We start from the raw sequence: 20,647 nt of genomic DNA on the forward strand, positions 1-20,647 counted from the left end.
GAAGAACCATTTTCCTCCCATTAACGAAACCGGGACAACGTACAATACCGCATCTGAAAACATGTCCCTGTGCATTTGAATCTGATTCATTGGACAGCATCTTCAAATTAATTCCCTGAGTCGGCCAGATTGCTTTACAGCTATGTCATATTCTCTTGAATGGCAAAGCCCATTGATGCAAATGGAGGGTGACAGTCACCCTGAAAACCCATTGCTTGATGTGGCGGGCCAAAATGATGGGGGTCATAGCAAGTGTTATTACACCGGGCCGACACAATATCAGGGAAAAAAGTGTCTCACTGTGTTTTTATCCATAATTTAGATTGCAGGCTTATGCTCGACACCCTGCTGCTGGATGCCGGAATAGAGATTGTCTGCCATGCATGGAGATTTCTATAATTATATCTTGGTAGGATGCAGAAGTGCGACAAAGGGCCTGGCTGTACATTGCTCTGATCCAAAGGCCGTCGCTTTTTGAGCAGAAAGTCACATAGAAGCCTACAAAGTAGCTTTAAAAACATGCAGTTGACGGATTTTTCGTCTCAACTTTGACTGGATGATAAACACCACATACATGTAGCAGCAAAAATGTTCTGATTTGGTGGATTTATGTCTCATTATTATAGTTATTTCCCTCATCAGTCTCAGATTCAGCGCAATAATAATAATAATAATAATAATAGTTACATGTGCAATAACTTTTATAGACATTATTGTAGGGTGACTTTTCTGCCATCTGTTTTTACTGCTGCTACAAATTTCATTGCACACAATTTATAACTTAAGATGTATATTTATTTACATATATTCAGCTTTAATGTTTTACTGTGAGCAACTGCAACCAAACAATTTCCCTATGCGATTAATAAAGTATTATAATAAAGATGATTGAAATACATCCAAAGTTTTTCAACTTCTATCCATAGCAGAACTTTGATATGATAAAAAGGCTAAAACCAAAAAAAAATAAAACCCTTTACAATGCAAACTGAAAATGTAAACGTAACCTTTTAATAATTTTGAGCTGACTATGAGACAGACATGAGAGAATTACACACGAAATTCTTTTTCCAACACGTCCTGAAGTGTTTTTTTTTTTTCTCATCTTGTAGCAATAAAACACTGACTGCAAATTTTTATAGATTGAAAAACACCAAATCAAATTGTATTGATTTATATTTAAATGTAATATCCACATACTCTCATAGTCCAACAGCAGTCACTTTCCATGCTGATAAACCACAAAGTGCTCTGTTCTAATTAATTTATTCATTTCTTTGATGTAGAGCGAGTGTTTTACACGATGGACATCGACTCAAAGCAGCTTTACACAGATAAAGCGAGTATGAAGTTGTCTAAAAGAATGTATAAGTTTAGTGCCTATTAATATGTTTCTTATCATTGTAAGCTCCATAGTGAGTGACCGGTGGAGACGGTGACAAGAAAAAACTCCCTGAGACTTCATGAGAAAGTGACCTTTAGAGTTTTAAAACTGAATTGATTACAGTTTGATCATGTTTGAGGATTACTGTTCAGTTACAGAAACTTTTGCAGACTTTTCTGTGTCTGGAAAAAACTTTTAACTGTTTTGAAGCTCTGAAAATGGAGACTCGGATAAAAAATGTCTCCACTGGTTTGTAATATTCGTTCTTGTGGCGAGTCTGCCATCAAAAATAACTTTTTACTGCTTTTACTATAGAAATGTAAAAGGATTAAAACCTGAACATTAATGTAGGGTTATGATTTACTATACAGTCACTATACAGCAGAATGGCACCTAATGACCCTTCAGAATCCTAATCTGAACAGCGCTGATGATTATCACAAAGTCTTCTTCAACTGAAAGTTCAGTCTCTTAACGGTTAAACTGTACACATTTAGGGTTTTAAATTAGAAATGCCTTAATGACACGTCCTATATATTTTATATATATGCAACCTAAACATGAATTGTTAGTTAGTTGAATGTAATGAATAGTTTAGAGAACGTTTGCAATAAAGCACTCGCTCTCATGCCATGTCATTGTGGACACCTGATCATAAGATCTTTTTAAACATCCCATTCCACATTTAGTCCACGTTTGCTCTTATAATTCCCTCCACTCTTTAGGAAAGATGTTCTGCTAGATTTTTTTGGGTGTGAGTAAAGTCAGGTACTGATGTAGGTGAGGTGAGGAGGTTCCTGGGGCGCAGTGTTTACATTCATCGTGAATGTGTTTATTGGGTTTGAAGCTCTATAGTAGGAGATCTTCCACTCCAACCCTTGTAAAGCAGATCTTCATGGAGCTGGACTGGGACAAAAAAACGGCCCACTACATACTGTACGATGAAAAATACTACCCTTCTTTATACACCCTTGAATATGTACACCGAATCCTATTCCATAAAAGCACTAACACTGTCTAATAATAGGTAGGAAAGAATCAAGTCATTATGCAGAAAGGTATGGGCTGATGAGTTTCATAGGCTGGTGAGACAAAAACATTAGGACATGTATTGGCCCAAAAAGTACGTTCGTGAGCGGAAAAATGCCCCGTCTGCGAGATGGCCAGTCCTCCCCTGGCACAGGGGCATTGTCATGGAACAGGTTTTGGGTCTCCTAGTTCAAGAAAAGGGAAAGTTTCATGCTACAGCGTCCAAAGACATCTGAAATAATTATCAACTTTGTGCTACAGTTTCAGGAAGAACCACATATGGCAGGAAAAGTCAGGTGTCCAATACTTTTGTCCATAAAGTGTATTTGGAATTTTACAATAACGGTCCTTCGAATTTTGTTTTCAGTACGATTGAAAGTCATTTACATTTACAACATTTGGCATTTGGCAGACGCCTTAATCCAGAACGACTTATAACTGAGCATTTAAGGTTTATTTTCAAAGAATTGTGTCTATAAAGTGTCTATAAAATGCTTGAGCTCTATAATGATTCCAATCTTTTATAAAAAGTTTTTGAGGCCTACACGATCACACTATAATTTAAATAATAAACAGAGTAATTCTTTACTGTATGTGCAAAAACCTGTAGACAATGTTTCTATTGCATCAGAAAGTAAGTATAAGATGCCATCTGTTGCCCAAAAACAAGAAAAAGACAAAAAAATTCCCATAAATATCTACATAACAAAACAAAAAAAACAATGTAATTACTTATCCAAGAAGGCAAAGACGATTACAGGCATCGGTAGGTATGAAAACATGACTGAAATCTCGTAGCTTGAAAGCAGTTGATTGTGTGTCACATAATTATATTAATAAGAAAGGAAGCAGTAGTGCTGATCCTGCTCACACAGCTGTGTAAACACCAGTCTGCATCTGTACTCAGCTGCTTATGTCTATAATAAGATACAATATTACACATGCGCTCGCTCTCACATGTGGGGAGACAAAAAAGCAAAACTCATTTCTCTCAAGATGAAAGGAAACAATTAGAGAAAGACAATAAAAGAGCTCAAGAATGTTCGGTCTCACTTCTTTTTTTTTTCCCCCCAACTGATGCCTTTCAGTCATTTGGAAAAGAATATGCAGATGAAGAAAATCAAATCTCCTTCTTATGCTTCCTTTACAAGCCAATGACTTAAAAATGGTTTCCAGAACCAATAACTACAGGGGGACTGGAAACACATGTACACGTCTGTCACTTCCACAGAGAGAGACGACCGCACTGACGTACACCAGCAATAAGACAAAATGCTTTTCCTCATCGCCAGTATCCTGTCTCTGACACGCAGCATCTGTCTCTGCTACAGCGCATCATCGATCTACACGTTTCCTCCCCAATGAAGGATTTGTATACTTCGAAAACATATCAACTTACTCAATCTGCCAGGATTTGGAGCTTGATTTAACAAACTGCTTCCATGCGACCGCTCATGCGATGAGCTCGCAGTGTTGCAAACAGCTCGCAACAATTTGCAACTCGTAGGGAAAAAAAAAGTTGTGAACGATTCAAGTAAGGAGCAAAGCGCACGTTTAAAGATCATCACTTCCTTCTTTTAACATCAGATTTGCTTTTTCTCACCAAGTTAAATTCGACTGGAGAAAAGATATCAAAGCACGTAAAATTGAGTTTTTTCTGAAGTTTTCTATTTATTTAAATTAAGTAAATATATATAATGGTGTACATTATAAAAGTAAAATGCAATCATTAATACGTTTATCATTATTATCATTAATCAAAAAAATATTTTTTTATGATATTTTATTATATAGTGGCTGTCAAAAGTCTGGAAACAGTCTTTTGTTTTTGATAGACATATTAATGTTCCTTTTATTTTTAAACAACAAACACTAAAATATAACTATTCATTTTCATCAAAAAAGTTTCTGTTTGTATTTGGAGAACGTAATAAATCATATATACATGTAGGTTAAATGTAGGTTACTTGTTATGAAAGGAATCTTGGACCAACATGACTACAATCCCAAACTTCAATTCTCATTAGGAAACGACTTCACTCTTGTTGTCCGAACAGTCGCCTGGATTTTGATCTGTTATAAAATGTCCTGTTCAGTTACTGCACTTAAATCCTATTGAACTGCGCTGAGAAAAACAGGATCACAAGAAAGAAACCTCTAACAATTAAAGAACATCTTTGGCGAGTTTTACAAGAGGCACAGTGAAGTATTTAAGCTGAAGGTTTGGAGTGTGTAAAGCTGTTGTTTATGCTCAGAGAGGATTTTTCACTGAAAATAAATCAAAATCAGAAAAAAAATGTATTGCCAGGTACAGCAAAGGGTTCAGCAAAGAGCATTTTACAGTACTAGGAATTTGTCTTGGTGTCAGGTGCGAACATATACACAGTTTTTAAATAATCTATAATACATTCAATAAATACTGTATACAGAAAAACGCTTTGCATGAGAAGTAGTGCAAATTAGAATGTAAAAGTGAAAGAGAAACATTTATACAGACATGAAGTATGTTCACAATCTAGAATGAAATAAATATTGTATACAGAAGTGTGAGTTTGCAAAAGTGGAACATCTGGACGTTTATAGAATTGTTTGGTCAAAGTGGAGAAACATAAGGAACATGTTTCTCTCAAAAAAAAGTTAAAAGACGTTACAAACTTTTCACGGTACAGTACTGTAAAAACTATTATGTTTATGTAATACTTTATCATTTAAAAGGAAATAATTTTTGATGCATTTTTCACGATTTCATAGCTTTAATTTAACAGGTTCCTTTAAAAAAATAATGTTTAATACATTTGACTTTTATTTATTTATTTCCTGTAAGATACTGTAGCGAAGGTGAAATCAGAATGGAAGTTTTCTGCTCGGAGAGAAACGTCTTGCTTACTCTGTCAGTATTAGCGCCGAAAATCTCAGTGCACTAGTGTAAAATTGATTTGCATCCCTCTTTTTTCTCCCACCGTACACCTCGCAGCTTTTTTTATTCAAAACTAGAAAGTAGAATAGAAAAACAAGCGAAGTTACAAAACGATATTCCCCCTTGGCGACAGTCTGGTGGAAAACAAACAGGCAGAAATGTAATGGAAATCTTCTTCTGACAGGAAGGCAATCTTCAGCACCGGCCCTCAAAACCGCATTTCCATTTGTTCACCGCAAATGTTAACACCGAAATGAAGGCCTGGGTTGCCGCGCCCCCATGAGACGAGGGGCAGGGGGAAACGCTTGGGCTTGCGTCTATGCAAATGTTGATTTGCACTGGAAATCTGCACAAAAATAAATGCTCAATTTGGAGAGCTTAAATCAAGAATCACTTTGGAGGCTGCAGGATTGACTGCACTATACAACCAACAAATTTAACCCAGACTCCCTGAAAGCCTACGGTGAGTCTCTCCTGGCCGAGCGAAGTCCCGCACCAATGTGGAATAACGCTGATTGTTTTAGCTGGCAGAGAACGAGCAGGACGGGGGGAGTCGGACGACAACCGGGCCAAATCTTACAGGAAATTCAAGTAATGTTGAACGAGACGCGAAAAGAATAGAAACAAAAAGAGAAGGAAGGCGATCTACTATACATGCTTATGCACTTACAGGAAAAAGAGATCATTAATCCAGATAATCCAATTTAATTAGGCATGTTTTGGGCTCCGGCTAATAAAATTTCATCGGAATTTACACACTGCGGATACAAGCAGCACCAGAAATTGCTGTCTTGTGATTTGTATGTTATTTTCCCTGTGAAGCTTCTGTATCGATACTTCCCGGATCATATCTTCATAATAAAAAAAAAGGCGAGATGCTCTCCGAGCCTTGCAACATAAAACTATCTGCCCAGGAGAAAACAAGCTCAGCCAGAAAACACACACACACACACACACACACACACACACACACACACACACACACACACACACACACACACACACACACAGGCACCCGTCCACTCAATAAAACAATATAATACCCACAATGCCTTGCTCTACTTCTCAGTTACACCAAATGGCAGGACACACAGGCTCATAAAAGTTACTTATAGTGTCTTTTAATTCGACCCTGTAAAGAGACCAAACGGACAGAATGAGAGAACAGGTCAGGAATCTGAGCTGAAGAAAAGCTGTAAAATAGTGTATTTATATATAAAAAAAACACCTTCATAGTTTTATCAATACAACTACAATGTACACTACACACACTTGTGTTTATACACCACAGACTTTTACCTCACATTTATTTATTCCAAACCTCAATCTGTTAAAAGACTTTGAATGTGCAATACCTTCGTAATAATAAAACTTTCAGCATATCACTTATATTAACATTTTTAATACTTTATTACATTAAAGTTTTTTATACACCATAACCATCTCTCGATCTCTCGATCTCTCTGTCTCTCTATCTCTCTATCTATCTATCTATCTATCTATCTATCTATCTATCTATCTATCTATCTATCTATCTATCTATCTCTCTATCTCTATCTATCTATCTATCTATCTATCTATCTCTCTATCTATCTATCTATCTATCTATCTATCTATCTATCTATCTATTTACCTACCTCATGGCAGCCTGTGTAGACTTCAAAATCTTAAAAAAAAACTATTATTATTATTTATTATTTATTTATTATTATTATCATTATTAAAGTGCGATACCACAAACTGCATGTTTACACACTTTTTTTTCACATTCCTGTTGGATCTTGAGCCTTATGTCTGCACATCTCACAGTCTGTATTCAGGCTTCAGAAAACTCTCCTAGGTCTGTTAGGTTATTCCTGAAAGAAGCATGGATAGTGTGTAGATAAGTCATTATCACATGACAAGCTTCTCCTGACCTCAGCTGCAGGGGAGCAATCTTCGGGGTCCAAGCACTATTTGTCAATATCACTCCAGGGACCTCATTTATAGCTGCTTCTTTCCAAGTAACATATAACGTGGATGACTATACTGTTTAAATGATCTCGAGATGGAAAATTCTGACTGTAATCTGCGAAAAAAGACAAAGGTTATGTACCCCCATACACCCCCACGCCCACCCTCAGGCCCCCACACACTTTTTACACACTAGAAGGACTTTTTTTTGTCTTATAACTCAGCTTCATGTTGTAGTTCATGCTAAACTGAGTACAGGAGGTGAGGTGGTCCAAAGCTGCACATCGTTTGGTGTGTGTGTGTGTGTGTGTGTGTGTGTGTGTGTGTGTGTGTGTGTGTGTGTGTGTGTGTGTGTTTTAATGCTCCATTATGTCTCCACTGTTTGAGAGCAGGCTCGTCACCCATCTCCAGCACTTTGTTCTCAGCACATTAAATCTGCCTGCACAGCCACAGGGGGCTTATCGTCTTCACTAAGACTGCTACTGACTCCTTTTGTGTGTGTGTGTGTGTGTGTGTGTGTGTGTGTGTGTGTGTGTGTGTGTGCGCGTGTGTGTGTTTTTCTTGCGGTTCATTCCGGCTGTACAAAACACACATGGAGACGGTTTATAATAGAAAGTGATTAAGACACTGATGCTCGAGCTTCTGGCTTCAGTTAAAAGCGAGATCAGGATGTGTACAAGTTTACAGGTTTACTAATTAATCATCGATCCTGGCGTTACATTTCCAAATGTTTCCCACACAGACGAGAAACGTTTCCGGGAAAACGCAGAGAGAACGCCGACACACTACAGCACTGGAAACGGCGTGTAGAAAGGCCTACAGATGGAAAACCGCGTGAAGTCGATTTTTATTTGTGAAGTATTTGTATGTTTTATAATAAATTGCTTTGGGAAAGATATAAAAAGTGAAAAATCAAGGATAGAAAATGGAACAAGGAGGAACAGAAAAGCAACAGCGAATTAAAATAAGTGATGGTGCTTGAACTACAATTCAACTGATACAACTATGATAATGTCAGCTGTATTATAATAATACAACCATAAATCTGTATTTTATATATTTATATATTTATATATTATAATGGAAATAAAGGAAGTTTATATTAATGAATAAAAAGTGTAATCACACCTTGAATAGTGTGTTTTAGCTTCCTGGATATGAATCACACCAATTAAAACCATGCAGATTTTATCCCTCTTTCTGGAATCTATAATAATATAGCAAATGTGGAGGCGAGTGAATGGTTCGTACTCCATTCAGATGATGATTAAAATTCATTGGCAGGCCGCGTGCACCGGCTCGACTTGCCGAGGCAATTTTGGAGCAGTCATAGCTTTCTCCGCACAAAATTAATTTGACAGCTTTGCATTAAGGCACCTGATCAATATTCACTTAGAGTGGTAAGGGCTGAGCGAAGAAAAATAACTGACCAGTTGTGTGTTGTGAAATGAGAAAAAATGAATCTTGGACTCTCTCACTTTCTCTCTCTCTCTCTCTCTCTCTCTCTCTCTCTCTCTCTCTCTCTCATTCTCCCTTCCTCACTCACTCGCTCTCTTTAAGCTCGCACCTACATCAAGAGCCCCTGACCTCCAGCCATTGATCGACTGCAGTTAACATGACAAAAAAGGGCTGGAAGTTATACCCCACTGTAGCTACTAGGGAACAATCAAGCTACCTGCACTAAATGTTTGATGGGGTGACTAGCATTACTTGGCCTATGTACAATACAGAAAAAAAGGCCAGGGAAAAAAAATAATAAAAATCACACCATTCTCTGGAAAATGAAATACAGCAGCCATGTTTTGACAGGAACTCTCCTTCCATGCATCTTAACAGGAAGGGAAAAAGAAAAGCAGATCCGTATCGGGAGAACGCTGAAGTGCCCCAGCGGTGAAGTATCGCTCAGAGCCGTGCAACTTTTCCCTGCCTCTCAGAGACGTAAATCAATAGAGACTTTCCAGCATCACCTGATATAAAACTGCAAACGTTTCACGGCAGAGTCGACAAAGCTCACGTGAAGGCGTCTGACCTGTATGTTCAGTCCCTAATACCTTCAATTTCAAAGTAAAACTCATTCGTAAACATTTTATTACACAGAATCAAGAGGGAAAAAAAGGTTTCTGAATTTGTGAATGACCACAGAAAGACTGGCACTTTGATATTACACTGATAATACATTAATGTTATATCCATGTTATAACAGAGGAATAACAATGTTATATCAATATTATAACATTGATATTACATTAAAACTAATATTACAAATGGATGAAATGAAAACATAAAGAACATCTACAGCATGGGTCTTCAACCAGGGGTCTGCAGCAGTACTGCAGGGGGTCCGCTAATTAACGGTGAATCACAAATACATTTTTGTAAAAAAAAAAAAAAAACATGGTAAAAACCTCAAACATAAAATATTTAATTTTGATATCAAATATTATAATTACTTTTTTTAAATTTTGCCTTCACTTATACTAGGAGATCCAAACCTGTTCCAGCATGACAATGTCCCTGTGCACAAATCCAGCTCCATGAAGATCTGGTTGGTTGTTGGAGGGTTGGAGTGAAAGATCTCCTGCAATAGAGCTCTGACCCTCTTGAACACATTTGGAATGAATGTAAACGCCGATTGTGAAGGCCTTCTCACCTCACCTACATCACTACCTGACTTTACAGAATGAGCAAAATCGAGTGAAACATCTTCCCAGAAGAGAGGAGGTTATTATAAAAGCAAATGGGAACTAGATGTGGAATGAGATGTTCAAAAAGCACATATATATATACTGTGATCCTGACTGACGAGACCACTTTAAAAACACAACTCTGATATCCAGATATTAGATTTAAATACTAATACTGTATATTATATATCGTGTATAGTTTTACATATTTCTAAGCTGTTCTGATCCTAAACCCATGCGGCTACCTGTTGTTCATAAACACTTATCAAATCCCTCCGACAGCCCGAACACCTGCACATTACTCATGCACACAGAGTTCGCAATCATTCCTTCCTCATTCCAAATACGTTTTCTATTTGCTCAAAGCCTCTTTTTCTCCCCCGTCTATTCCGAATGCACAGGATTGGGTTGGGTTAATGTGTGCAAGTCCGGACCTATTCATCTCTCCCTCACCTGAGGCCCTGTCGTATCTGTGTTAATGCAACAAGCTCCGTCTGACTCCAACCATGACTCCTTACACACAAGAACAAAGAGACTCGATTAACAGAATTAACAGAAAAACACAACAGATGTCTAAAGCTTCTGTTTTTACGCTATCGCAACGTTTTAGCCAAAAATACATGGTCCTGGTAATTAGTCCAGTTTTTCATGCTTAAACCACTCTTTATTTCTTTTTCCTGACCTTGTAAAGTTTGTTGTGTTTAGATTTTTTCTTGCTTTCTTCAAGGAGCAATAAGATTCACAGCACTGCGACTTTCAATGCAATTTCAGAGCACTTTCTGGCCAAGTGCTGATCTGCATCTCCTCCCAGCGAGTCCATTACAGGAGCGAGTGAACAAGTGTGCATGGTAAACAGGTTCCCTTAGGCACTCCAGACCGCACTCTATAGGCAGAATGTAGATTGAAGCAGACATCAATAAATAATTATGGGTCTTGAGACTTTTAAATAGGAATCTATGCAGTGTGAAACAGCGCTTAATCGAGTAACTTCTGACACTGTATCCATCACTGGAAAAGCTGCTGGCATCTGCAGAAAAAAAAAGAAACGCTGCGACCATTTTCAGCTCAGAGGATTAAGAGCCATTTCGCTCCCTGGCTTTAGCAACGGTGATATTTAAATTCATCGATTCGCCTAAGTTTCTTGCAGTCTCCAGGCACCGTGTTTACAAAGAAAGCACAAAAGAAAATCCAACACACTGCATAATCATATTGGAGTAATAAAAGCCAAAGAAGAAAAACATAATAATAAATCAACATCGAAATTGATACCTGGACTAATTTAATTCAAGCACTGAGAAGTTTGGTCACTTTGTGCCGTTTCCATTCAGCAGTAATCATATGAGGTGTGACTGGTTTTATTTGAAGAAGAGCAAATTTGTGCTCCATCTGCTATTGTTCTGCTTCACTATATGAGCACGTATCAATGAGAGAGAAAATTGGTGAGGAAGGGGGTGGATTTCATATTCACTACTGTATCATCAAGAGTCAACAAGCCGTTTGTACGCTGCTACTACAGATATGATTATGGAGCACAATAGGATGTGGTTTCGTTCTGAAATTAACCAATAACTCAGATATATGAGTAGATGCTGAAAGAAGCTCTCTTTCATTATTTTAGCCAAATATGATCACTTATTTTTTTTTAAAATGAAGAAAAGGTGCATCATGTTTGATGTAGTCATTGATTTTTAAATAGATTTTTTTTTATGTTTGAATTTTATGCTTGACGCTTTATTTAAAATATTTTTTGCTTGTTTTTTTTTAAAAAGAGAAAAGCTATGAAGATTATTATTATTATTATTATTATTATTATTATTATTATTATTATTATTATTAATTATGATGTGATGCATCAAATAAAAGATGTAATTTATATCACAATTTATCATTTTTAACATATTTCTCTGTAAAAATCTATTATATATATATATATATATATATATATATATATATATATATATATATATATATATATATATATATATATATAGTGTATTATATTTTAGAATTCTCCTCGCTAAACTGTTTCTCGGCTACGTGAATATGATGTGTCACAACACTACGGAGGCCTAAGCATTTCCTGAAAGTCACATAGAATACAGATTAACATGGCAGAGGTAGAGCTGTAACTTCCTGCAGACACAACAGAAAAAGAACGTCGGCTTTTATTTGATCCTTTTTTTTTTTTGGACTTCAAAGACGTGTGTTTGAAAGGGGCCGTGCGTTAGAAGTCTGAAGGCATTAAAGTAAATTGATGATTTGCTGTCTGTCTGAACCGAAGAAATACTAAATGAACAAAATGCACCATATTGAAATGCAGAGCATCATATTTTTTCCATTGCATCATATTGCATTGAATTGCATTGAGTTGAATCGAATCGAAATTGGATCGCACTGCATATGTATCTTTAATGTATCGTATTGTTGGATATGCATCGAGATGGAAATCACATTGCCCTCAATAATGGTGATGCACATCCCTAATGCCCACAGCTGCTGCTGAATTCTCGATTCTGATTGGCCAAAGAAACGTTCTCTAACAACTTGTTCTTATCTGCAACTTAATCAAATTTTTTAAAATGTGGCTAATTGTTGGTATGGTGGATTTTCGAGAAGAAATATGAGCTGCCATTCATAATACTTACAAAAAATTATTTTAAACATTAGTGTAGAGAGAACATGCTGTTACAGGAAAATCCTCCTAGTTTGGTGGTCAGTTTTCCTGTTAAATTCCCCATAACAGCACTCATTTTAATGGTTTATTCTTTAATCATGAAGCTGCATTTCAATACAATGCCACTTTCATATTAATGCATTCAAAGTGGTGCTGAAGTATTATTACATTTATAACACTGTTAATATATTGTATATTCGGAAAAACATCAGATATATGCTGATTTTTAAGTGGGCAATACACCGATTTTAAAGTACAGTAAAAATCCGGATTATAATAAACAAGTGTTGTGCTTTTTTCTCTTTTTTATGTAAAGACGCATCAAACCACTGAATGTCTAAATGCTTTATGAAAAATGAGTGCAACACTTTGCATATTGCAGTTATACGTTCGCTGTGTGTGGTTGGTTTCTTGCAGGGATTAAAAGCTAATTGTTAATAATAGATTAGGGTTTGTTAGTTAAACGTATGGCAGAGATACAGAGAGCTTGGAGAAGTGAGAACACTGTTTATTTTTCAGTTATTCGGAAGGTCAGGGGTTCAAACCCCGGTATCGCCAAGTTGGACGGCCAAGTTGGGCCCTTGAGCAAGGCCCTTAACCCTCTGTGGTCCAGGGGCACTGTATCATGGTTGACCCTGTGCATTGACCCCAACTTTTTAACATATAATAATGTACTGTAATTTACATGTGACAAACATAAAGAACCTTTACCTTTTGACTTTTAGTAGCCTTAGCTAATTACTGTGAACTGTTTGATAATCATGTTGGAAGAAAATAAGTGGTTTTAAGAGTCAATGTCATTTTAATATGTATGTAATTATTTATTTTTTCTGTTATGCAACCCAAAAATACCATGTGTGGATCAGTCCATGCTGTTACCAACATACAACAAGCATGACAATGCACCTGTGCACAAAACCACCTTCATGAAGATCTGCTTTCCATGGGTTGGAAGATGTGAAAGATCTCCTGCTTTAGAGCTCTGAACTCAACCCTACTGAACAGCTGCACCCCAGGTTTCCTCACCTCACTTACCTCAGTATCTGACTTCTCTTTGTAGATGAATGAGCACAAATCTCCAAAACACACTCCAAAATCTAATGGAACATCTTCCCAGAAGAGTGAAGGTTACTAAAACAGAAATTAGGGATGTTCAAAAAGCACTTATGGTGACTGGGTCCCTGATTCAATCCTGAGCTCAGGATACTGTCTGTGTGGAGCTTCATATTTTCTACCTGGGTCATCTGGTTTCCTTCCCCAAGCCAAGAACATGCAAAGTGAATTATTGTCATGAGTTCAGGAGTTTCTGCTCAATTTATTGCTCAATTATTGTTTATGGAATCAGCGTAGAGGTTTATTCTCATCAAGACATTGATATGACTTGGTAGTTAATTTTTACATTTTTAAAGTTTCATGAGTGTTTCCTGATACTTTGTGTAAACACCAGGACCAAACTTTTATCCCAGATTTTATTTACGATTACATTTCATAACCACAATTCAACTCGAACTGGAATCTCTGACTGACAATGACATTATTACAGTGTATCTGCCCAAAACAATCATAACTCAGTGTAAGTGCCTTATAGATCGAACCGCCCTCACCCCCAAAACTCCCACCCACCCACCCCTTCCCTCCTCCTCGCCTTAACTGCCGAAAAACCACTTCAGATTGAATCAACAGTATTGGCAGCTTTCACATTACATCATCTGAAATGCATTGTTGTTGAAGCGGGGGCCGTGTCCTCCCTGTCTACAGCCCAATCAATCTAGATGAGATTCACATTGGCCTTCTAAACAAAAATCGCTTGGAGAGATTTTTAGGCCAACAATGTCACCAACCTGATTTCCACCACCGCCCTCTGATCTGAGATGTCACAGGCCAGGGGGGCACTGAGCGGTCACCACCAATCAATAGCCAGCGCTGGGGTCACTTCACCTTGTAAAAAAGAGAGACATTATAAATTTATTTGTATAACAGCTCGGGTTATACAGCTGCCACTCCAGATGAATCGCCCAGACTAATCAGATGTCAATCTCAAGAAAAATGTCAGCAACGACAGACAGGACGTTAAATGAGCTGCTGCGCAACACAAAAGCATCATACAGTGCAACTAATCTCAACAAACTATACAGGAGGAACTAAGGTTAGAAAAAGGATCAGTAGCGTGTAATGAATCAGGAATATTATCTGTTTGTCGTGAATTTGTGTCACGTTCACTGTAAATTTCTACCTTTTATATTAGTTTTATAAAACTATACTTATAACACATCCGTTCAGTACCTACAGTATTCTTTCACAAAAAATAATTAAATTAAATATAAAAGTGATTTATAGAAATTATAGGCAAGATGTGTGTTAAAGCATCATTTCACGTTTCTTGCGATATTTTTCTATAAATCACTTTTATATTTAATTTAATAATTTATTTTTGTGAAAGAATTTGGAATCTTATATTTTCATATATTTTACTGTATATTATTTACAGAGAATAAATGGAATAAATAGCAAAAGAAACTCCTGATAGATGATGAATTTGACATTTATTATGATTCAATAAATAGCTTAAATTATCTAAAGCAATACAATTTTCTTTCCAAAAATAACATAAAAAATTAGACGGTATGTTTTACCTTTGATGCCCCCAAAATACTTATTATAAAGATTATAATTATAAATAACAATTAGTAAAATATACACTTATAAAGCTGACAGTACTGACAATCATTTAAGCAGTGTGTGTGTGTGTGTGTGTGTGTGTGTGTGTGTGTGTGTGTGTGTGTGTGTGTGATTATCATCCTGTTTGCCTCCTCAGCTCTATAATTGTACACTGCTTACATCACCTTGATTATATCCGCACAAACGGCTTTACACATGGCAATATATTAACATGCCATAAAGACATATGTCTGCTGTCCTCTGGCTGGTTTTCTAACGCTTTTGTTGGAGGGGGTCGTACCCCAAATTCACGGCCCCACCCCGGACCCCCGTCCTGCCCCGAGTCAAGCCGCTGTTTTGGTAAATGGAGAGTTAAACAGATATATCCAAGCGTAAAATCTAAAAGTGTCCCCAGTGGGCATCTGATGGCTGTTGTTTGAAATCAACTACATATCAATTCAGCGGCGTCGAGCGGATCGTATGATAAATTCTATTCCTCAGACACCTATAAATTACTCTCTCTCCCTCTCGCAACACACTTCTGTACTCCTCCCCCTTGATTCGCTCTTTTTTCCCCACTCTATCTCTCGTTCTACCGACCACAAACTATACCTTTAATGTTGTCCCCTGAGGGGTTTCCATGTCAACCTACAATTGAGTCTCAGCAATGTTCAAAGGCATATTTTCAGAGCTTGAGTGACAATATTAGCACAATCGGGATGTGTGTGTGTGTGTGTGTGTGTGTGTGTGTGTGTGTGTGTGTGTGTGTGTGTGTGTCATTAATGCTCCTCACGGCCCTCCCCTTCAAACCCACCCTGGCTTGATCCTCTGCGTGTAATCCAGCAGTTCATTATCCCGCTGTTTTCTGTAAGTACAAGCTCAGATTGAATTACTATTGGCTCTATTGTCTATTTGGAATTCTCCTTCCATGTGGCTCTGCTAATAAATGGCCAATTTACTGCAGCTTTGTAAAGCCTTCTTCTGTGCATCAGTCACTTAATTACTCCCACACTGCTGCCTGCGCTTTTATTACGCCGCTGATGCAGACCGGTCGAGGCCCAGTGAGCAGGGCAAAAGTGCTGGAAGAAGGAGGAGGAGCAGGATGCCCACCATCCATGTGGGTAATCCTGAAGCAGGTAGTAAATCGATATCGGGAGCACAAACACATTACTCTCACCTAAAAGTTGAATTTAACTTAACGTCAATGCTGGAGTGAGTCTGAGTGACTCGTAGGTAGTCTGGGTATTTTTATTCTTTTTAAACTTAAATAGAAAAAACAATAAAACAAATTCATAATAATAAAAATAAAAAAGTCATTTATTTTTAGACATCATGGTATTATTAAAAAAATTGAAAATTATTTTAAATGACCATTATTTATTTTTACTAATTAATCTATATATATAATTATAATAATTTTTTTTATTAGGAGTTAACAGAGTGAGTAGCCACAGTGACACTGCACTAACTATAGTTTCTTTTCTTTCTATTTTTTTTTATAAACCATTAATAGAAAGCATTATTTAAAAAAAAGTGAAACCTCAGCATTGTTTATTTCAAATTGGCGTCACAGAAGTGAATACGTTTATTTATTTCACAACAAACCACCATTTCTGCATTTTGTTCTTAATAAAAAATTAAGTGTAACTGAAATCTACCAAAAAAGTAAAGGGAAATGAATACTTTCTTAACATCTGCATAACCCGGTGATCAAAATGCGCTCTTTGACCAGAGCTAAATGCTACATTTAAAGACATAAATCAGTGCTCCGCCAATCCGACCGTACCACCTGACACATCTCGGGTCCTCCCCTGTCGAGAGAACAGCGCAAGAACGCTGTACTGCGCTTCAGTCTCAAACCTTTTAGTAGTCAGACTCCCTGCATTATGGGACTCAGCAGGGTAGTACAGAAATAGGAGAGAGAGAGAGAGAGAGAGAGAGAGAGAAATGCATTGCCTCAAGCAAAACCATGTTCTACCCCCTCAGATGTACCCCATGCGTCCAGCGGCTTCTCTCTGAATGAAGACAGAGACACTGCCGCTCTTCTCCCCCCTGCACACCAGCAACCAGGGGATTTGGAAATCTGGCAGGTTAACTGGAAAATCTCCATATGATCCAAATGTGATTCAGAAAACCCCATCCAAACACTTCTGCACAGCTCGCCAATCATTTCCACCGGGGTTTAAATGCCCTCTAAATAGGAGCGAAATTGTTATTATATTGTTATTGTACTGTATCTACGAGTGAATCTGTAGCACAGGATCATTTTTGTACTTTTCACTTTAAAGTCCCTGTGGCTGCTTCACTACACTAAAAATATATTTGATATTCAGATTTTTTTTTTCTCAGTTACTCTGAGGCTCTGGCTTTAATATATACCGCAAGAAAGTTGTTAAAAAAATATACCAACATGCAATAAACACAAACAGTTTTACAGATAAAATATAAATATTTGTGCTTCATAAATCCATAATGGCAGAATTAATCTAGGGTCTATTTCACTCTGATGAGACTTTCAGGAGCCTTGTTACCCCATGCCCCAGGATCACCAGGCTGCCACTGCTGGGCCCTTGAGCAAGGCCCTTAACCATCTGTATCATTGCCCTGAGATCTGACATCAGTTTTCTAACATGGCTGGAATATGCAAAGAAAGAATTTCACTGTTCTGTAATGTACATGTGACAAGTAAAAAGCCCCGTTACATTATTACGTTATAACAGTTGATATAGACTGTATGGATAAAAGACACCTAATGAGAAGATTGGTATGAGCTTCTTTCTAAACCTCCCTTTCCACATTTAGTCCCCAAATTGTGGTTATAATTACCTCCACTCTTCTGGTAAGATGTTCCACTAGATTTTGGAGTGTGTTAAAACAGTGTTTCTCATATCTTCTAGTGCTCACACATTGAGCACAGTGGGATTGCACACTAGACACATACATTGTAAAAAGTGTAAGAAGGTCAGTAAGATACTGCAAGGACGTCAACAAGGCCATGGCTGACTGCCAGGTAAAGCAAGATGGTGGTACAATAAGACTTTATACCAAATGCATAAAAAATCTATAAATAAGTAAAAATAAATAAATAAATAAATAAATAAATAAATAAATAAATAAATAAATAAATAAATAAACAAATGCTCTCTGGCACTATTATCTCGCAGAAGCTGAAAGAATTTAACTTTTAGAAGTGAAACAGACAAAAAAAAATTAGCTAACAAATAAAAAAGTTAAGGATAAAGGTGAAGATTTGAGTGTAAAAATGCTTATATTAATTACAGTCCAAATGCATCCTCATGGTTCTTAAGTTTAATTCTCAACAGTCGTGGATCATTGGACTGTTCATGTGGTGAACATCTTCATCTGCTATTAGTGGTCTCCAGTTGAAGGGAACTCCATTCAGGTCAGAAAAGAAGAAAATGTCAGGATCACGATTATCAAAACAATTGTATTTGTACTTTTTAAGCGAGTCTTTGCACATCTTTTTAGGTTAACAATATTTTGGCGTAAAGCAGCACAGTCAGAGACGTGTCAGAGACGTGTCAGAGACATGTCAGAGACATGTCAGAGAGACGTGTCATAGCCCTGCCATACAAAATTAGTACAAATTTTCCAGCCAGATGCCCAGAACAAGTCTTTGAAATCCACTTAATGGCAATTAGACTGCTTAGTCGTGTTTAGCTGGCTGTAAATAAGCCGTGACCGCGAGTGCAGTGGATGACAGATGAGAAAGAGGCGAAAGGTTCTCGCTAACGCAATCCAACATGAGCAGCGATCATGAAGTGCACGTATGAGATGAATCGATTCACGTGCATTCACTTCCATTGCCGTTTTTGTTTGTACGTGTAACCAGTCATTATCTGTGTTGTGTTTTTCTCTTTATTTAATCTGATTGACACTGATATTTTTACAGCGTGTGAATTTGCCCTTTTTGTTTCTGTAAAGTTCAAGGACAGAAAATTGACCGAATTTTTTATTCTTTTTACAACAAAAATGTAACTTTAGAAAACTCTCCCATATACAATCAATGCAAAAGCGAAGCGGAGGTGAAAAGGCAGAAGGTTAAAATTAACACTCAGGTCATGAAAATTAAAGGGGAAGATGCACACTAACAGAAATATGAGCTACACATATGAAAATGTGTAATTCTACGTATAAAATGAACTTAAACACTTCCCAAAAACAGAGTGTTTCCCAATTTAAAATAATTGAACTCCCATTAGACCTTTACAGAAAGTAAAAAACTTGAAATGAACCCTAAATGATGTGATCTTTATGAGATGTTCTTTAAACAGATTTCAGTGTAAAAACAGAACATTTAATTACTTTTTATAACCAATACAAATATTCCAGTTTTAATGTGTCCCTAATTTCCGTGTCCGACTGGAAACAAGAGCCTGTCCTTGTTCCATGTGTTTGAAATGAAATCATATGAGGTAAGTTGTTGCTTGGCAGGGCTCGTCATCTATGAAACCATCGTTCCAGGGGGACGCGTGTGATGTACATGTGCCTTACGGATTCCTACAAAGCAGAGCGTCGCCCTTTACACCCGGCCTCAGATTCCCAGCAAATTGTCCAAGCCAAGCTGCCAATTAACCCCAGGTCCCCTGCTGGTGGAGGGGGAGTAGGTAGGGGGAACTCGCTGTTAGGTTAATTGCTTCACGTTACAGCGTTGCAATGTGAGCAGAGCTCAAGCTAGCCAGGGGAATCTCACCAGAACATTCCACACACACACACACACACACACACACACACACACACACACACACACACACACACACGCAGGTGAATCCTGTCAGATTTGCACTGGATGTTCTTGTAGGTCCAAAGCCTGAATTTTGATTTGTGATATGAGAAATGTATTAACAAAAGCCTATTTCTATACACAAACATCGTACTACTGATGATTTTTCATTAACTTTAGCCTGGATATTACACTAGCACTGTAGAATTATATACGTTTCTAAAATCTATTAAAAAAATGTAAAAAAAAAAAAATACACAATTATGTTATAATCTTATCATAATCAAGTACATTTGTTTTTACTCAAGATGCATTCTCTTGCAGTGAGCAAAGCAAACATTATCTGGCTAATGGATTGCTAATTTAAAAGGAATTACTCTGCAGTGTTAGCATGACGGCTAGCCAAAGATCCAAAAAAAAAAACATCCTTGCATTGATTTTTAATATCATTTCTTCAGCTAGTTGAGCTGGGACACAGTGACGCTACTAACAAACAAAGGTGTGAAGAGTAACTGAAAATCCTTCTTAAGTAAAAGTATAGATGCCCTTTTACAAAACTTACTCCATTAAAAGTTAAAAAGTCATCAATTATAATTTGAGTTGA

The 20,647-nt window shown here is 37.2% G+C and overlaps 1 protein-coding gene across 2 annotated transcripts in view; it reads right to left on the reverse strand.

The window, feature by feature from the left end:
- skor2 (SKI family transcriptional corepressor 2) overlaps positions 1–20,647 on the reverse strand; it is a 94,512-nt gene that overhangs the window by 53,922 nt on the left and 19,943 nt on the right. Inside the window, exon 2 of one of the 2 annotated variants that reach the window (XM_046860891.1) lies at positions 14,483–14,579. The exons of the other annotated variant lie outside the window; for it this stretch is intronic. The gene's annotated coding sequence lies outside the window, so the exon portion shown is untranslated. The remainder of the gene's footprint in view (positions 1–14,482; positions 14,580–20,647) is intronic. 2 annotated transcript variants of the gene reach the window in all.

This window comes from Silurus meridionalis, chromosome 11, assembly GCF_014805685.1.
Source record: "Silurus meridionalis isolate SWU-2019-XX chromosome 11, ASM1480568v1, whole genome shotgun sequence".
Lineage (NCBI taxonomy): Eukaryota > Metazoa > Chordata > Actinopteri > Siluriformes > Siluridae > Silurus > Silurus meridionalis.